Here is a 21,362-nt window from a genome sequence, read left to right as displayed (position 1 = left end):
AGGGTGGAAATCCTCAGGAAAAAGAGGACTTTCCTCAGTCACAAAAGCTAATTAATAATATGGCCTGGATACAGGTGGGGACCCAGGCTTCCTGCTCCAGGAATCTTCCAACTGCTGCACCCATGAAACTAGCAGAATTCTGGAACTAGAAGGGACCTTGAAGGTCACACAATCCATGTCCCTTATTCCGCAAACGCAAGAACCAAGACTTCCACTAATCCTCTCACTGAAGAATTTAAAAGTTGCCAAGTCAACTTCATCCACTCTAAAAAAATATGGTGTTGGGGGCCTGGGCGGCTCAGTTAGTTAAGTATCCGACTTCGGCTCAGGTCATGATCTTGCAGTTCATGACCTGAGCCAAAATCGAGAGTTGTATACTCAACCAACTGAGCCACCCAGGCACCCCAAACAAGACATTTTAATAACTAAACCAGTCTAACACTGGAATAAACTCCCCTATGTAGGAATGAATACCCTCTTCTTGGAGGAATTCCATAAAAGAGGTCAGATGGCCAATGGTATGGGGTGTGGTTGGGTGGGTTTTTCTCTTCATTAGAAAATGGATAAGGTTATATTTAGGGTGCGCACCTATTCTGGTTTCCTCAGGACAGTTCTAGTTTACCTCCGTTGTTTCAGTATAATTATTAGTTCTGCCCCATTTCACTTTAAAAAATGTCCCAGGTTGGAAGATAAATCCCATGGTCACCCTATTTACATTAGAGGACTCTGAAATCTTTTTCAACTTTAATAACCTTACCCAACGTTTTGCCTACGGGATAGGAACTTTATAAAAGAAGGGACATTTCAGCTGATTTAGAGGAGGGACTTTTAGACTGAGGGAGATATTCCCCAAGATCCCACTGAATCACCTCTTCCATCCCATGATTCCAGCTAATGTGAAAAACTCTCAAACCCGTTGATGACCTACTAAGACGTGAGTTTACACCAACCTTATGGAGAACAGCACCTTGATGAACTATAGGCACCTCTAATACAGTACAGTTTGTAGAGTTTTAAGCAAAATACCTTCAGAGTTCATTACCGGAGCATTTTCTGGTAACACATCTTCCACAATAAAAATTCATATAGAGTCATAAAATTAAAAATTAAATACATGTATTAATATTATGTACTGATTTACCACAATTCATGTAAAGCTCGCAGGTTTTATCACAGAATCTGAATAGTTGTGTAAAGTGAGGATAATCTATGCTAAGTCTCACACTGTAAAGAAAGATTCTTGTTCTTAGCCTGGTGCTATATACTTTTTGTCTTCTTAATAAATATTTAAATAATAATAGGGTCTTTAAGCAGGAAAGAGAGCTAGTGCTTGAAATTTATATTTTCCTGTCTCTAAGTAATATTTTTGAATATCAGAGCTGAAAAAGGGTCACAGACTTTAACACATATCCAGAGATTTGTCATAGCTCTCTCCAGGGTGCCCTTGGGTAAATGTGAAAATGTCTACAGGAAAAATGAGAACAATGTTTGTGGCTGCAGCCCAACAAAGTTTTTGGAGAAATCATAGTAAATTATGAGGTAAAGGAGTCAGAAACTAGACCAACTTGCCTCGGCATGGATGCGTTCAGCATCACTGGGTGCCATGTGATGTAACTCACTCCTTGTCTCAGAGTTCAAATTTCAGTACAGTTCAGAGCTGTAAAGTCTCAAAACTGTTGAAATGTCTGAGGTTTATAACCTAGCTGGGAGTAAGGTCCCAGGAGCTGTGGCATCTGGTATCACAGGGATGCCCCTTTGAAATGCAGAATCTTCAGCTCCACCCTAGACCTGTTAGATCAACACTTACATTGTGGCAAGGTCCTAGGCAAATTTACATCCACTTCAAAAGTATGAGAATTAAGGGCGCCTGGGTGGCGCTGTCGGTTAAGTGTCCGTCCGACTTCGACTCGGGTCATGATTTTGCAGTTTGTGGATTTGAGCCCCGCATCAGGCTCTGCCCTGGTAGTGCAGAGCCTGCTTCACATTCTCTCTCTCTCCCTCTCTCTCTGCCCCTTCCCTACTTGTGCTCTATCTCTCAAAATAAATAAACTTTTAAAAAAGTGAGAGAATAAAAATGTCCTCACCATGAGAAAAAATAACTATGCGAGGTGACGGATGTTAAATTATTGTGGTAATCATTTCACAATATACACATTTGTCAAATTGTTATGGTGCATACCTCAAACAGTTTTATGTCAATTATATCTCAATAAAATGGGTGAGGGGAAAGCCTGAGAAATGCAAGCTGCATGCTTACCCAAGGCCTACAGCCATAGATTCAGATCTGGACTCTTCCACTGACTGTGATACTTAAGTTGCAGGACTAAAACCCAACATCATGACTGACAAAGAGGAGGGAACCCCTGTGTGCTATAAAACCCGTCCCGGTCCTGGTCGGACCCCAGGAATAGGCTCCTCTATATACCCTTTGCAAACTTGAACGGGTGTCCCCCATTCTTAGAAAATACCCACAGGCATTGGTCCAGACACACACACTTGGTCCATGACTCATGATCGTCGTCCCACCCTGCACCTCCCTTCTTAAGATTTGGAAAGGGCTTTCACCTCAGGATAAAAATAATCAGAAAAGCAGAACCTGGTTCTCTATTTTTCACACAGCCTGCTTGGGGTTTTCAGAGAGCATGAAATGCAATTAACACCAATGTGAAATCCGCATTTGTTCATTATGAGGTTATTCAATGCTATTGTTACCTGACCTATAAGCAGCTGTTGCCAACTAACGTAAATTGTCACTGGGATCTGGAATTATTATATACAAGTGAAATAAATCTGCCTTTCAGATTGGCACGTTACAGAATCCTTTCCTCCTCTGCTCTTGACTCTTAACCATAGTCGGGTCATGTATAGCCATGGTCACACGTCTCACTTTCCTTTAGGCAGTTTCTCTCTTTTTATTTTTTCACCCAGAGTTCTGCTCTATTAAACACTTTTATTCTTGCAACCCAGGATTTTTGGCCATTGGAGACATAGTAGAGAGGTTAATCTGAGCTGAAATAGATCAGATCTGTTACACTCATTCTGATTTATCTGACTCCTTTGCTGGTTCACCAGCTTGAAATCTTTGGCACTGGTTCAGGCCATGTCTCTGGGAGAGAGTTTTTTCTTTTCTTTTCTTTCTTTCTTTCTTTCTTTCTTTCTTTCTTTCTTTCTTTCTTTCTTTCTTTCTTTCAGACTTATTTTAAAGGTTGCTCTGTTTTCACTATAGATGATATGGTTGGATCTCAAAGTGCTGCAACGTAAAACGCATTTACTAAGTTTGATAGATACTTTTCCCCCCTCCAGGCCACAAAAAATGCTTAGACAAATGCTGATATTATTCCTACCATGATAAATACAGATGCGCTGCCTGCTGGACAGAGAGATGCATTGGTATTCTGCCTGGGCTCTCTGGCTCCTCATCAATGAAGAATTTTGGAGCTGGCTGGCAGAGGAAGAGCTCAGTGATCAAAAATACCAAGCGATTGTAGAAATCCTGCCTTGAAGGCCAAGAAGGGAGAAGGCGAAAAGGGACTCAGTCTGGAAGATCCTTTGCTGTTGGCAGGAGAGACTGCCATGCTTCCCAGGTCCCCACGCTTCTCCAGGATTTTGGAGGTCATTTTGGACTGCATGGTTATCATAAACGACTGAGTTGAAGATGATTCAAACCAAATAATGACAGGAATTAAATAGATCATAAAAGACTTTTTCTGATAAGAGAATGCAGGCTTTGCCACTGATGAGTTTGGCTTTGAATTTCAAGGAAGCATAACGCAGGATAATTTAAATTTGAATTGTGGTGAATACAATATGGTTGTCATCCTCCAAGGGGCTCAGTGCAGCGAATGCCCTTAGGAGACAAGAGCTCAATTACCTTCCAGTGGCCCAGGGACAGGACACTCTGCCCAGGGCTATTTGGTGCAGCCCAGCCCCAGATTCTTGAGTGTCAGTCAGTCACAAAGTCTTAAGCCCAAACGGTTTCTCTCACAGAGCCAAACAACCCAACATCTTTGGAGCGCTTTGCTTTAAACCCTGGTGGGAAATATTTGGAAGGAAACAGAGTACTGACTCCCATGTTTCCCTTCAAGGTCTGGTGTCTTTGGGGTAAAGGGTGTCTGCAATACCTTTACTTTCGTGAGTATTTCTTTTCCATAAACCAATACCTTATCATGCCTTGGGCTGTGGCAGCTGGATCTCAGGGCTGAATACAGAGCAGATGCAGAACTCTATCTTTCCTCATGAAGAAACCTGGAAACAGACATAGGAAGCCCTGACATTTCAGTTTGCCACATGGTTTTCCTTATTTCCCTGAGGTCCAGAGATCTAAGACAGCTGGTCACAAAGGTCCTACTAAATACATGCTCCACACTTGGGGCTCTGCTGTGTCAAAAGTCCTGGCTGTGTCTAGGAAAAAAGCATGCCCAATTTTACTTACACATGCAACTGTTTTGAATCCACTTGTCTGCCTAACTTCAAAGAAAGCCTCTGTTTACAAGTTTGTCCCCGGGTATTTTTTCACTTGGCCTATAAAGTCCCAGTGGCTGTGGAGACAGTGACAAAGGTGGGGTCAGGCGTCCGCCAAGCACCTTTCATCTCCACCCGGAACTCTCACTGAAGGGGACACGCAAGCTTCTCATGTTAGCGTCTGGGAGACACCATTGCTGGGGAAATGACCGACAGATTGCCATGCTGGCTCTAAGGCATTTGCACATGCATCAATGTCTCCTGGACGTATTTTTGTTTCGTTTTCTGAAAAGATGGAGGAACAGCTGTTTGTTTGGTTTTCTTTTCAAAAGGCTCCAAAGGTAGAATACAAGTGTAAGGTCTTTAAAAATACTATGGGGACCACTGTCAAGTCTTTGGTATGAGTCAGATTCACAATCCATTTGGTTTGTTTTGACTGAGAGTATTAAGCACCACAGAGATGCCTCTCTGTCACTCTCTGTGGTTTTTGTTTTGTTTGTTTGTTTTGTTTTGTTTTTTTACAAAGAGAGTATCTCTTTGTGATTCTATAGGTCCATGAAACTAAAATGTCAAAGTCTTGCATGAACACCGTTGGCCCTAAACTTTTAAATAGGCAATTTCCAAAAGTTCATTTATAAGCTTATTTCTCTGGAAGCCAGAACAATTTTACAGAGAAAAAAAGATTAGAAATTACGCTATGCTTCTTCAAAACCTCCTTAACTCATAGTATTTTTACTATCCTACACCTTAAACAAAATATAGCTAACAACAACAATCTAAAAGACCTTTTTTGACTCTGAATATTATTTTTTTATGAAAGCACATTTTTTTCATTAAAGGAAGCTGTGGGAGCCAGTGTAAACTTTACTATAGATATAAATAATTGGACACTTTCTAAGGCTTCAGTACATAAAGGCAATTAGTAAATTTCAAATTTTGTGGTGTTATTTACTTAAGCAAATGTGTTAACTAGCCAAGCTTATCAGACCATGTCGGGCTTCTCTTTTTCCTTTTTTAAATCTTAATTACAACCAAAGGGGAAAAAAAATGAGATGAAAAGAAAGACAGGAAAGTATTTTTTTCCTAAGATATCTTAGGTGAAAAGTGGATGAAACATCTAAAAAAGGCACTTTCCTAAGAAAATGTGTGTTCATATGCAAAAGCAACTGACCTGAAGTGTTAAACTAACTCATCTGTGGTCAGCGAAATAGCTGAAAAGCATAGGGTAGAGCCTGTGCATAGCCTCCTTAAAAGAAAGAACATAATGGTAAACCAGTGGTTCTTAAAGTGTGGGTCTTGATAAAAATAAAAACGACCAGGCCCAACCCTAGACCTACTGTATCAGGATCTCTTGGAACAGGACACAGCCATCTTTGAACAAACTTTGCCAGGAGATCCTGAAGGTTAGGGTTTGGGAGGCACTGTGGAAAAGAAACTCTGGAATGGAGAGTTACCTACAATGACCGCTAGGTGGCTCTGTTGGTCAGGACAGAGTGGAGAATGAAGGAAGTTTGGTGGTCGGAGCACAGGATTAACGTTACTCAAGCCGGGTGGGGGAGGAGGATCTATCTGCTGCCTTAAAAAAAAGTCTGCTTCAAGTCACCAGAAAGAAACTACAAATAAATACACTATCCTAAACGACCAACTAAAATTACAGAGCATTTCTAGGTTTGGTTTTTCATGTCTAGGGCTTGTTTGCAAAAATGTAAATTTTTGTTAATATATAAAAAACATAAAACACCTCTTTTCTGTACTGTAATGTCAAATATTGTAGCTATTACCTAAAAACGTTTAATTGCCCCTTGACCTAGATACTTTATAACTATGAGTCATACCATGATACAGCCAGCAAAATTAGAAATTAACCCTTAACACAATCTTGGACTCTACTGCGTTCTGTATAATCCACCCTTTCTCTAGATCAACATCTCAGTCCTTAGACTTGACTTGGTCTGTCTGATCTGACCCCTCCCAGCCTTTCTAGTTTTTACCCAGTCCTATATTTGATCTCTGGCATTTCTCATTCCTTGGTTTTACAACAGCAAGTCTACCTTAGCCCCTGGGACCCTACTCAGGGCCAGGTACTCAAGATTTAGCATGGCCCTGGTCCATCCCATTGGACAGGGCATCACAGAGGGGACCTCAGATCCTCCGCTGTGGCAGCCTTTGGACTCGGTACATTTTTGCATCTGTACTGAGAAGATACTATGATAGTTTAAACATTCTCAGTGAAATTCTGTTAAATGCTTCAAAAGAAAATCATTATAAAGCTTAAGATAGTTTGAATCTCTTTGTTGTTGTGGTGCCACTGTTCTATATCAAAAGGGATTCTTCGCTTATAAGGGTTCTTAACCTAAAGCCTTCTGACATAAAAGTCTATTTCAATATAATTGGTTTCCTCTGGACTTCTAGTGTGCTCTATCCTATGAATAGAAAAAAACGACATTATTTCTGAGAAGGGTTACTTGGTTTCATTGGACTGCCAAAGGAGTCCATGCAGGATAAAGAGGACGAAACCCATAATAGTACTGGGGACACTGCCTCTCCATCAGAGGAAGGTCATGCTTACCTCTCTGGGGCTCACCAAGGAACAAAAGAAACAATTACCTAGGGGCAGAAAGTAAACTGAGTCCTTGGATAAGCTGACTGTGGGGTTGTCATGTTCCCAAATTCAGCACGCATCCCAATGCAGCAACCAAGAAGTTTGTCAAGAACACACCCACAAGAGCCCATCCTAGTCTCCCCACAACCTAAAGTGAATAAGGCTCATGGTAGGCACTTAATGCAGTTAATACATACTATTTGAGTGAAATAGAGCAGACTTAAGTATGACAAATGAAAAATTATGCCAGAGTATGGGTCTAAGACTTGAATTCTTATTATGCTGTGTAAGTTCACAAAATGCAACCTCCATTTTCCTAAGGGCCAACTAAGCACCTTACTCTTACCACAATGGTTGGGGCAATTGTGGCATCACCAATGTATAAAATACATCTTGCAATGGGCAAAAGGGCATTTCCTGATGCAGGAGATGTTCGGGACCATGGTGGGTTTAACAACTATAAACTACTCTTAACCATCTGGCTTACTGAGGACAAAGTCCATATCTCATTCCTGTCAAAGCCAGGTCCTGACATTCTGTTCATTTGGGCTGAGAATAAGATGTTGATAATTATAGGGTATAGTTAATAGCTTAAAAGAATCAGATCTCCCATACCCAACAGAAAATTAAAATTCTACGCCTTGGCAGGACTCAAGAAGAACCCATGAACAAGTATTGCTAGGGGGGAAATAAACAATGCTCTTAAAACCTACGCCCCTTCTTAAGAATCAGTCTCAATAGGTAACTCTTTGTGATTACAAAATAGTACCTTCACCTATATTATATTATTTGTTCTCTCTAAACCCTCTCCAGGGAAGTAGGGCAGTATCAGTCCCTTTTTGCAGTTGATGAAACAAACAATGCCTTTGTCCATGTTTATCTGACTGACTGGTCCTGGAATTAGAAGACCACATGGTTTGTGGTCTTTGAATAAGAGCTGAGAGCCTACAAGGGCATCTCGAACAGTCGATGTGACTCTTAACAACTCTCTTTTCTCTCTCATTCAATGTCAATAACAGTATCATCTCTGGCAAGGAAAACATCAAGCCTCTACCTAGGATGGCTATGACAACAGAAAAGACAACCTCCCACCCTAAAGAAATAAACTGTTTTGTGTTTTATTTGTTGGCTTGCTTATGGTGCCACTGATTCAGCACCCAGCCAACTAGCCAAGCGCTTGGGAAAATGCGGTCAGTTACAGATTTGACCTTGAAGCCTCTTACTTTCCACTCTTGGTGCCACAGATGAAAGGCTGACTATCAAGTAATGACTACAGTGGGGAAAAAAATTCATAGGATTTAAGTTTTAAATCAATAGGGAATTCAGAGATATACAGCAGAATTTTATACTACCTTTGTCTGGTCTAACGGAAAAATCAGGCAAAAATAAGAAAATGCATCATTTCCCTTAGAAGGAAAAACTCTGCTTCATTTCTTAGTACGTGAGGAAACAGATCTTTTCACAAGTGCTGGGCATAGCCTGTAAATTTAAGCTAAAATCTGTACGTGAGTCCATGTTGAGGACGGAGGTGGCAAAAGTGGCCAAAATCTGTCCCCTCACCACCCCCAAAAGGGGCAAAGGGACCACAAGATGGTGGGAATGGACTAGATACAAAAGTCACCCTTAGAGTCACGGCAGAAGGGAAGGCTTAGGACTAGACGAGCATGACCAATGGGACTTAATGTGAAGATTTAGAAGGCAGAACAGTTGCTAGGATGACACAAAGCAGCAGCAGAAGCGCCAGGCTGGGGTTGAAAGAGGACTGGACAAGATACAAGACCACTGCCTACCCCACTGGCCAGAGCAAGCCACCTTTTGGAATCGGGGCAGCCTAATTCACGAAATCAGGAGTTAGCGTGGATTCTGTAAAATTCCGGCTGACAAGGGTGGGGCGGCTGGAGCTGCAATGTGGCCAGCTGCGTCGCGAAGTGAGAAAGTAGTTAGACAACGGGAAGTAAGAGAGGAATGTCCGGGTATCTGTGAGGAGCTGGGCATGGCACCAAGCATTTAGTGGTAAGAGGAAATGGGACGGCTAAAGATGGCCAAGGATACCCACACAGGAAGATGCTCCTCTCACTTCAGCGGCATTTACGAGTGGTTTTTCAATTCCTGCGGCACTGTGTAAGTGATTGTGCAACTGACATTGAAACGGGAGAAGAGGGGCCCCTGGGTGGTTCGGTGGGTGAAGAGTCCAGTTCTTGGTTGCAGCTCAGGTCATGATCTCACGGGTCGTGGGCTTGAGCCCCGCGTCGGACTCCGCACTGACAGCCCAGAGCCCGCTTGGGATTGTGTCCCCCTCTCTTTCAGCGCCTCCCCCACTCATGTTCGCACTCTCTCGCTCGCTCTGTTTCAAAATAAATAAATAAACTTTTCAAAAAAGAGGGGAGGGAGGAGTCTGGTCCATCTGGAGCATTTATCTGATGACACAGGTCGCACCTGCTCCTCATTCCAACCTCATCTTCCTTTACCCAAACTGCTAGAAGGCATATGGGACAGACGTTCTCAGTGTCCTAGACCTGGCCATTTAGCACTCACCGTTCCAGGACATAGGGGTGGCATCTTACAAAAACACCTGCAATTCTACTGGAAAGAACATGCAGACGCCTGGCAGGCTGGAAGTTCTAGGGTTTAGTGCTCCTCTGAAGGAGGGACCCAACCAGGGGCAGAAAGGAGCAGGTGGATAAGCCCCCTACCTTCTCTCCTTCGGTGTCAAACCTGAACTACCATATTCAACTCCTGCCCTGGGAATCCTGAGCTCCAGCTGCCCCAACACTACTCAACTCACTAACACACATCTGTACTACTTCCTACTAGTGCTTCTTGGGCTCAGCAACTAAAGAAAACACTCACCCCAAGTCTATGTCATAGGATATACTTCTGGGGAAAACCTAAGACCCCGTGTGTGTGTGTGTGTGTGTGTGTGTGTGTGTGTGTGTGTGTGCGCATCGACTAAAATAACTTATTAAGGTTTGGCATTTATTGATCAAGTTTGCCCTGGAGTTTGGCAGAGTTCCTAACCTGTCGAGCTACAGTGTTTCGGGAGGAGTGATGTGGGCAAGACTTGCTGGCTCAGACCCAGGGGCAGCTGGGAAAGGAGGGCTTTCACAGGCCATTTTCCTGGCCTCAGACTCTATCCTGCAAAGAGGAGGCGGATCTGTTTTCATCAACAGAGAAAACTGGGTTTTTGTAGGGTCGACTCGCTAAGGGCTTTGACATCATCAAATGAGTCAAGTATGAATACCTGAATTTTCTCTTTTCTGCATAGCATTTGATAAGCACAAATAACAGGATATTTTAAATAAGGCGATCACAAAATGTAAAAACCTCTGTGGTCGTAAGTAAAAATACACCCATAACTGGCTTTGGGAGGGATTGTAACACTATGTTATTTATGTCAGGATATGACTCAAGAGAGAAACAAATACATTTAGCATATAACAAAATCTTCTTTATCCCTTCCCAGAAATTTGTAGGACCAAGGAGTTGGGGGGAGAGGGAAAAGAGAGAGTAATTTTCACATTCATTTTAAATTTCAGTTTAAACATTTCTCCTAGAAAACATTTTGGCAAGCGATGTACATTTCCCAGCTGCCCTTGGGATAGGAAATAGCAATCTATTTTATATTATCCTTCTCTCAATTAAATATTTCCTTGGGAAATTGACTGGAAAGCTTATACCAACCAAAGATAAAACAACCTTTGGGTGAAAAAGTGGCATCCATGTGCCGACACAGGACATTGTGTGAGAGGCAAAATGAAAGTGGCAGATGTGGAGTCTGTCAATGAGTTACTCAGCCCCTCAAATTTACCAGGTGAATGAATAATCTGTGGAATAAATTATCTCCTGCTAGAGAAGTGTCTGCATGAATTTGAGGAAAGAAGGTCTCCTCCAACCCTCTCTCCTCCCCAGATACCCGAGATTCTGTGAATGAGGCTGGATTGTTTAAATGCAAGGTAATGGCTGAAGCATCTTCATGCTGAGAACTCATTACTGAGCACAGCGTTTCCGAGCAGCACAGGAAGTAATCCTGCGTCATCGGGAGACTCCAGGACCCTGCCACCAAGGCCATGCGATGCATGGATGGAGATTTCTAATCAAAAAGGAGAAAGTGGAAGGATAAAGGATGAAAGACCAGTTCTCATTTAAATCCCTGAAATAACGCTGCAGTGAAGAGGTCCCGCAGAAACCTGTACGAACTGCTGCCTTCTCCCCTGCACCCACCGTGTGGGAATGAATTAAAAGCTCTGAATGGACCTGTCATTTCTAGGTAATCCCTGCCCTAGATATTCCACATCCAAAGCACTATCCATCCCGTTTGCCTGTTTGCAGGGTCCAACTTGACATAACCACTAAATATGGGGCGCCTGGGTGGCTCAGTCAGTTAAGTGTCAACCTTGGCTCAGGTCATGACCTCATGGATCTGTGAGGTCAAGCCCCGCGTCGGGCTGTATACCCACAGTGAGGAACTTGGAGCCTGCTTCAGATTCTGGGTCTCCCTCTCTCTCTCTCTGCCCTTCTCCTGCTAACACAGTCTCACTCTCTCTCAAAATTAATAAACATTTAAAAGTTTTTTTAAAAGATATAATCACTAAATAACATCAGGGATGGATGCCTCTTGATGACAAAACATAGGATTGCCAAGCAAACTGTCTGAGGTCTGATTTGGGGTCAGCTATCTGCAAGCAAGGGAAGGTATCCAATGGATGATGATGGGTCACAAGGGAGCAGAAGACCAAAGCACCAGAAGCACAGTGTAGATGGGGAACTACCACCAGCCCTACCTGCAATGTCCACTGAGAAGCAGAAACGGCAAGTGGAGGGACACGAGCAGTGAGCGTTTATAAGCACCTATTATATGCCAGACACTGTATGAAGTGCAGCGTATACATTTAATATATGCCTAAGCCTAATAAATATAATTTATGGTGCTAAGAACATGAGATACTTACAGTATAACTAAGTTGCAGCCACATAAAATGTTATTGTCAGAACTAAGGCTTAAATCTCAAAGTTTCTCTCTTCTATGTCATGAAATCTGTAATGGAACAAATGCAATCTTGCATCCCCCCTCCCTGTTACCCCCCGCCCCAACACCAAACAGAGATAAGGCACAAAGGCCAGCCACAGGATCACGGAGTATCACAAAGATTGGGCAGACACTTGCTGAGGGCTTGTTTAAATACACGATGGGGTATATTTAGACAGCTAAAATGTTAACACCAAAGCAATCTTACAAGCCATACCTTTCTACTATACAGATTAGAAGACAGGTGATCAGAAAGGTTAAGCTACTTGCCTGAGGCCACACAGTCTGTTAGTTAAAGAGTGGGAGCTAAAATCCGAGAGACTTCATGAACAACTTAGGGTTCTTTGTACTACACAAGACTCCTTTTATTCCAAGTGTCAGAAGTGTCCGTTCAAAATGAAAACAACAAAACAACAAAAAGCTCCTTGTTTAAAACAAAATAGGAGAGATTAAAATGTCAAGGGAATTAAGTATTCCAGAAGCTGTTCGGATTCTTATCTTTGGGTCACGAACTTTGTCTCAGTCTCAGATTCTGATGGGTTTGGACAAATTCCAAAGGCCTCAGCACATATGTGTGAAATGCATATGTTCACGTTCTATTGGTAATAACTCAGTTGAATGACTGTCAGGGACACAAAACTCCACACATCAGTCCAGTCTGGCATGCCCTCTGCAGCGATTTATGGGACCACAGAGGGGAGGTGGTCTGGGGTGAGATTAGGTGCCTGGCAGGGGCTTCTGGGTGGTTCCATGCAGCCGCTGCTGTTGCTGCAGCTGCCCTATAGAAATCCTGCCCTGGGCAGAGTTTAAGATCATACATATTTGCCCAGAGAAAACACGACTCTTTCCTATTGTCGCTTAATCACTGCATTAAGCCCAAAGAGTTGTTTCTGGGAAAAGAAAAATGAGTCTCTGAATTCGTGAGCACAAAAGGCTGCATGAGAAAGAGAAGAGAGGATTTTTTCCGGTGTCAGAGGCCTGACCCCAGCATCCGTTGGCCGTGGGTCCTTGGACAAGTTCCTTCTCTCTGGGCCTCAGGGAAGCCACCTGTGAAGTGAGAGTTATAGACTGATCTGGAAGGAGGCTTCCAGGTTGATGGGTCAATCAATGCTTACTGAGTGCACAGCTGGGTGCTATGTCCTAGGGACACAGAGGTCAATAAGGCAAGTCCCCTGTGTCAAGCAGCCCACTATTGTGGGTGAGATACAGCAAAGGGTAATATCAGTTAATAATAGCAGGTATCACTAGGCTCTAGGTACTCCATGTACCTTAACCTGCTTCATTCTCACAACACCCAGTTTTATTCCCATTTTACGGAGGGGAAACAGGTTCATACAGAGTAAGTTAACTTGCCCAGGTCACATGTTTAGTTAGTAAGCACAAAAGCACCCTCAAGGCCCTGAGAGGAAGTCTGGGAAGATTATACAGGAAGTGATATTCAGTGTTTTCCTGAAGTGTGAACAGTTTACCGCTGGAGAAGGGACGGTAGCTGGAGAAGAGAGGGCAAATACATCCCAAAGAAAAGGAACAGCATATGCAAAGGCACAGAAGCACTGGCCACTGGAGCCCCTTGGAAAACCACAGCCCCTCTGGTGTGCCCAGAGTCAAGAGTGTATGAGGTTTGGTGGGAGGCTGAACAGATTCTGGCCTGGCAGTTTGCAGTTTGCAGCTTGCACGCTAGCATGGACTGAATGCTTGTGTCCCGCCCACTAAGTCCACGCTTGGAAACCCTAACCCACCGTATGGAGATTATTGGAGATGGGACCTCTAAGTAAGGAAATAAAATGAAATGAGGTCATAAGGGTGGGGCCCTGATCTGTCCTTAGAGAAGGAGACACCAGCGAGGTTGCGCTCCCTACTGTGTGCACACACCCTGGGGAAAGGCCCCGCGAACCCTCAGAGAGAAGGTGGCTGCCTACGAGCCAGGAAGAGAGCTCTCATCAGAAACCAACTTTACTGGCACCTCGATCTCAGGCTTCTGGCCTCCAGAACTATAAGAAATTACACTTCTGATTGTGAAGCCATAGTAACTCCATGGTATTTGTTACAACTGCCTGGGCAGACTGATACACATGTGATGTCAGTAAGGATCCCGGGTACTTGTAAATCAAGGGAGTAATGTTTACCCTCTGAAAGCTGCACGGAGGACTGCTAGGAGAGACAACAGAGCCCAGGACCTCTTAGGAAGCCCTCCAGGGAAACAGCGAACCTGAGGGCCTGACTCACGCACAGTCCTTAGTTCCTCCTCAAGACACAGCCTGAAAATCAATTCCTCCAGAGGCCTGTCCAGTTCTGTTCAGGTGCTCCAAGGCCCTCTGTGCTCATCCCTATTGGATATGTGTGACTCTGAGAAAACAGGGTAACTCTTCCCGCCTCCACATCAGGTGACCAGCATATATCAGCACTCAGCACACTGTTTATGGCACAGCAGCAGCCCGTTAAACATACTCAGGGATGAGAGGGGTTAAAACAAGCAGAAGTGCCACGCAGTGTTGGTTCATGGCTCCAAATAAGGCAAACACAGGGCAGGGACACACCCGACCTGTTGGGTTTCTATTTGACTCAGCTCTTCTCTCCTATGTTAAGATTTTCCTAGGCCTCTTCATGAAAGAAAAAAATAACATAAATGGAGAAAAATCCAACATTTGGGTAATATCATGTTACCCATTTAATGTTTCTGCCATTTAAGGAAAAAGAAATCCCTTTGGGGAGAAAAGAATATAAATATTATTGTATATACATTATATAAATAATATTAGATGTTATATATACATCATATATATACAATTCAGTCTTTTGTATGTGGCTATCCTGTGGTGCCAGCACTGTTTGTTGATAAGATACTTCTTTCTCCCATTTAATTATCTTGACACTGTTATCAAAAATCAACTCATCCCATCGGGGGAAAAAATACTGTTAAAATATCTATACTACCCAAAGCAATCTACAGAGTTAATGAAATCTTCACCAAAATACCAACAACATTTTTAATAGAACTAGAAAAAACTATCCTAAAATTTTTGTGAAAGACCCTGAATAGCCAAAGTAATCTTGAAAAAGAAGAATAAAGCTGGAGGTATCACAGTCCCAGATTTCAAGATATACTACACAGCTCCAGTAATCAAAACAGTAAGGTACTTGCACAAAAATAGACACACAGATGAATAGAACAGAATAGAGAGTCCAGATAGAAGCCCACGAGTATATGGTCAATTAATCTACCTCAAAGGAGTTAATAATATACAATGGGGAAAAGACCGTCTCTTCAACAAATGCTGTTGGGAAAACTGGACAGCTACATACAAAAGAATGAAACTGGACCATTTTCTTACACCATACACAAAATTAAACTCAAAATGGATTAAAGGCCAAAATGAGAGACCCGAAACCATAAAATTCTTAGAAGAAAATATAGGCACTAATCTCTTTGACACATCAACTGTAAAAACATTTTTCTACGGAGGCAAGGAAAATAAAAGCAAAATGAAACTATTGGGACTACATCAAAATAAAAAACTTCTGCACAATGAAGGAAACCATCAACAAAACAAAAAGACACCTCACCAATGTGCAAATAATATATCCAATAAGGAGTTGATAACAAAAATATATAAAGAACTCATACAACTCGAAAATAAAAAAACAAAAAGCTGATTAAAAAATGGACAGAAGACCCCTATACACATATTTCCAAAGACATACAGATGGCCAACAGACACATGAAAAGATGCCTAACATAACTCAACATCAGGGAAATGTAAATCAAAACCACAATGAGATGTCATCTTATCCTTGTCAGAATGGCTAAAAAAACAAAAACAGAAACAAAACAATATTGGTGAGGATGTGAAGAAAAAACAAACTCTTGGGCACTGCTGGTGGGAAGGCAAGCTGGTACAGCCACTGTTGAAAACAGTATGGAGGTTCCTCAAAAACTTAAAAATAGAGTAACCATATGATCCAATAATTCAACTACTAGGTATTTACCCAAAGAAATCAAAAACACTTATTATTTCTGAATAAGATATATGAAACCCTATGTTTACTGCAGCATTGTTTACAATATCCAAGACATGGGAGCAGCCCAAGTGTCCATCCACAGATGAACAGATGAAGAAATAGTGTGTGTGTGTGTGTGTGTGTGTGTGTGTGTGTGTGTGTGTATGTGTGTGTGTACCAAAGGGACAAACCAAAAAACAGACTCTTAACTATAGAGAACAACCTGCTAGTTACCAGAAGGGATGGTGGGGGTGTTGGATGAAATAGGTGAAAGGGATTAAGGCTACACTTAATTGTGATGAGCATGAGGAATGCATAGAATTGTTGAATCATTATATTGTATACCTGAAACTAATATAACAATGTATGCTGATTATACTTGAATAAATAAATATATCATAAATGTGAGGGTTTTATTTCTTGACTCAGTCCTATTCCACTGATCTATCATTATATCAGTACCACATTGTCTTGATAACAGCTATGTCATAAGTTTTCAAATATATACTATATATACCTTTATATATAAATTTGTACATATAACTTACATATGATTTATTTGTATTTACACATAAATTATATATAATATATATTAAACATCTTTGAGATATAATTGACATACCATAACATTTTCTCATTTGATGTGTACAATTTAACGATTTTTAGTATACTCACAGAGTTGTATAACCATCATAGGAGTATAAATTTAGAACACTTTGACAATCCCCAAAAGAAACACCATATCCATTAGCAGATGCTTCCCCTCAGCCATAGGCAACCACTAGTCAAATTCTGTCACTACAGATTTTCCTGTTACGTACATTTCATATAAATGGAATCACAGAATATGCATTCTGTTGTACCTGGCTTCTTTCACTTAACATAGTGTTTTAAAGGTTTATCCGTGCTATAGTGTAATCAGTGCTTCATTCTAAGCACTGTGATTCATTCTTCTATTCTAATAACTTTCTACTATATGGATATACCACATTTCATTTGGGCATTATGAATAATACTGCTATAAATGTCCGTCTACCTTTTTTGAGTCATACGTTTTCATTTCCCTAGGATAGAAACCTAAAAGTGAAATGACAGGTCGTATGGTAACTCTATGTGTAACAATTTGAGGCACTGCCAAACTGTTTTCCAATTAGCTGTGACATTCTTACGTTCCCAACAACAGTGTATGAGGATTCAAATGTTTCTACATCCTCATTGATACTTAGTATTATTTGTCTTTTTGATTAAAGCCATTTGATCATAGTCATTATACCTACATCCTAGTGGATGTAAAGTACTATCTCGCTGTGGTCTTCACCTAAATTTCCATAATAGTGAATGGTACTGAGGATCTTTTCACGTTTGCTGGATATTTGCATATATCTCTTGGTGAAATAATATCTATAAGATCTATCTATAATAGTATCTATAATAATAATCTATAATATATATTATAATAATCTATAATATATCTATAATAATATATCTATAATAATATATAATATCTATAATAATCTATAATCTATCAATAATAATATCTATAATATCTGTAAAACAAATAATATCTATAAGATCGTCTGACATTTTAAAAGTTGAGTTATTTGTCTTTATGAAGTTTTAAGAATACTTTATTCTGAATATGAGGTCTAAATACATACATGATTTGCAATAATATGCTCCTACCCAATACATTATCTACTCACTTTCTTGATGTTATCACTTGTAGTACAAAAAGTTTCTAATGTGATCAAGTTCAATATATCTATCTTTTCTTCCGTTGTCCTTTTGTGTCACATCTAAGAACCCACTGCCTAATCCAAGTTCAGAAAGATACACTCCTAAATTTTCGTCCCGAAGTTTTACAGTTTTAGCCCTTACATTAGATATATGATTGACTTTGAGTTAATTTTTACCTAAGTTAGGCGTTAGGAAGAGCTGAAACTCAGTCGTTTGCATGTGGTTATCCTGTTGTCTCAGCACCATTTGTTGAAGACTTTTCTTTCTCGAAATGATCTTGACACTGGTATCAAACAATTGACCATAAATGTGAGGGTTTTATTTCTGGACTCTCGGTTCTATTTCAGTGATTTGTTTTTATGTCAGTACCACAATGTCTTGAATATTGCAGCTGTCTTGTAAGTTTGCAATTTGTGAAGTGCAAATCATAACTTTGTTCTTTTTTTAAGATCATTTTGCCTATCCTGGGTTCCTTAAATTTCCACATGATTTTTAGATTAGTTTGTTAATTTCTACACACACAAAAAAAACCTAGCTGGGATTGTGATGAGAATTGCATTGAGTCTGTTGATCGATTTGAGGAGTATTTCCATCTTAACAATGCTAAGTAAGTCTTCTGATACATGAACATGAAATGTCTTTCCATTTATTTAGATCTTTATTGATTTCTTTCAAAAATGCCTTACAGTGTACAGTATACAAGTCTACAGGTCTCAATTTGTTAAATTTGTTCCTTTTTTTGATATTGTAAATGGAAATGTTTCCACAAATTTCATTTTCAGATTGTTCATTGCTAATGTATAGAAGTACAATTCATCTTTGTATACTGATGTTATCTTCTGCAACTGTGCTAAATTGATTTGTTCTAACAGTTTTGTGGGGAGTCCTTAGAAATATCTGTATACAAATTACGTCACCTGCAAATAGGGACAGTTTTATTTTTTTCTTTTTTTTTAATCTGTATTTATTTTGAGAGAGAGAGAGAGAGAGAGAGAGAGAGAGAGAGAGAGAGAGAGAGGCTGAGAGAGACAGAGAACCCAAAGCAGGTTCCACACTCTCAGCACACAGCCTGAAGCAGGGCTCGATCTCACAAACCATGAGATCATGACCTGAGCCGAAACCAAGACTTGGGTGCTTAACCAACTGAGTTACCCCAGAGCCAATTATTTTCCTTTCTTGACTAACTCCCTGGCCAAAACCTCCAATACTATGTAGAATAGAAGCAGAAAGAGTGGACATCTTTGTTTAATGGCTGATTTTAGGAAGAAAGCATTTAATCTTTCACCATTAACTATGACGTTAGCTGTGAGATTTCAATTAATCCTTTTCTATTTATTTATTTATTTATTTATTTATTTATTTATTTATTTATTTATTTTTATTTTTGGGACAGAGAGAGACAGAGCATGAAGGGGGGAGGGGCAGAGAGAGAGGGAGACACAGAATCGGAAACAGGCTCCAGGCTCTGAGCCATCAGCCCAGAGCCTGACGCGGGGCTCGAACTCACGGACCACAAGATCTGACCTGGCTGAAGTCGGACGCTTAACCGACTGCGCCACCCAGGCGCCCCAATCCTTTTCTTTTTAGATTTCAACCTAACTCAAGTCTTGCTCTCCCAGGAAGTTCAATTCACACCTTCTTCATTTGTAATATACCTTTATTTTTAGTCATCTAGATGCCTACAAAAATATTTTTGGTTGTTTATGTTTTTGTTATTGTTACTTTTGCTGTTGTGAACTGACAAGTAACCTGATTAGATTTCTGCTTTATTAATATGACTATCACTGACATCACCTATCATTTAAACCATAAGAGACTCTTAAATACAGAGAACAAACTGAGGGTTGATGGGGGGTAGTGGGGCAAGGGAAAAGGGAAATGGGTAATGGGCATTGAGGAGGGCACTTGTTGGGATGAGCACTGGATGTTGTATGTAAGTGATGAACCATGGGAATCTACCCTCAAAGCCAAGAGCACACTGTATACCCTGTTAGACAACTTGACTAATTTTTAAATGATATTTAAAAAATAATTAAAAAAAAACACTGCATTAGAATAGTTTATTTCTACTTAGGCTCTTTGAACTAAGGAAACCTAGACAAGGAGTGCCAACTGGTTTATGATTTCTGGTTTATATTTTAGTAGTCAGACTCTGCCTATACACATAGCACATAGAGAAAATATCTTTCATTTTTTTTCCTTTTTTATTATGAAATTTATTGTAAAATTGGTTTCCATACAACACCCAGTGCTCATCCCAACAGGTGTCCTCCTCAATGCCCATCACTCACCCTCCTCTCCCTCCCACCGCCCATCAACCCTCAGTTTGTTCTCAGTTTTTAAGAGTCTCTTATGGGTTGGCTCCCTCCCTAACTTTTTTTTTTTTCCTTTCCCCTCCCCCATGGTCTTCTGTTACATTTCTCAGGATCCACATATGAGTGAAAACATATGGTATCTGTCTTTCTCTGTATGAGTTATTTCACTTAGCATAACACTCTCCAGTTCCATCCACGTGGCTACAAAAGGCCACATTTCATTCTTTCTCATTGGCACGTAGTACTCCATTGTGTATATAAACCACAATTTCTTTATCCATTCATCCGTTGCTGGACATTTAGGCTCTTTCCATTATTTGGCTATTGTTGAAAGTGCTGCTTCATTTCTGTTCAATTATGCTCTCAATCCAAAACATCACTGATTAAAAATGATATTGTTTTTTATATTAAAATATCTATTCATATCATCGAAATAAAATATATAGATTTAAAGTACAACTGTGTACTTTGGAACGATTCCTTCACTAGTACACCTATAACTCCTTTTTTTTTTTTCAACGTTTATTTATTTTTGGGACAGAGAGAGACAGAGCATGAACGGGGGAGGGGCAGAGAGAGAGGGAGACACAGAATTGGAAACAGGCTCCAGGCTCTGAGCCATCAGCCCGGAGCCTGACGCGGGGCTCGAACTCACGGACCGCGAGATCGTGACCTGGCTGAAGTCGGACGCTTAACCGACTGCGCCACCCAGGCGCCCCTATAACTCCTTTTCTTATGCCCTCTTGTGAATCAGTAAGAAATTGTTGACTTTTCATTTTACATTCTTGGTTTGGAGTAGACACTCAGAATGCTCAAACTTGTGGCCTCTGGTATTTCAAGGAGAGTGACACCCATTCTTCTAAATTCCTTTTAGATTTGTGAATGCTTTCTGCGCCTTACTTTTCCCACCCAGTAAAGAAAACCTGCAAGCAGAATGGCAGAGACAGAATTGTGGGTCCTAGGTGTCTAGAATAGTGTCGATCAAATATCAGTAGGCGTAAGAATCACCTGGGAACTTTAACTAGTAAATTCATGAGTCTATTCCCAAAGATTTTACTCCTGTAGTGAAGGACACTGGCTTCTCAGCAACGTCTGTTTTCTCTTTTGGTGGAGGACATGACTAGACCATATATCCCACCTTACACTGTAGTGAGATGTGGCCATGTGACTGTGCCCTGTATTTGTTCAAGGCTGAGCCCACAGATTTTCCCATGCACTCTTG

At 40.9% G+C, this 21,362-nt stretch overlaps 1 long non-coding RNA gene across 1 annotated transcript in view; it reads right to left on the bottom strand.

The window, feature by feature from the left end:
- Positions 1-3,197: 3,197 nt before the first annotated feature.
- The window catches only part of LOC121013679 (uncharacterized), a 179,491-nt gene continuing 161,326 nt past the window's right edge, over positions 3,198-21,362 (bottom strand). The window contains exon 3 of the long non-coding RNA XR_005782836.1: positions 3,198-4,245. This is a non-coding gene — a long non-coding RNA (uncharacterized LOC121013679). The remainder of the gene's footprint in view (positions 4,246-21,362) is intronic.

The sequence above is a fragment of the Herpailurus yagouaroundi genome, unplaced genomic scaffold (genome assembly GCF_014898765.1).
Source record: "Herpailurus yagouaroundi ecotype Mexico unplaced genomic scaffold, PumYag 199, whole genome shotgun sequence".
NCBI classification, from domain to species: Eukaryota; Metazoa; Chordata; class Mammalia; order Carnivora; family Felidae; genus Herpailurus; species Herpailurus yagouaroundi.
Note: the sequence above shows the minus strand (reverse complement) of the source record. Positions and strands in the feature narration are given on the sequence as shown.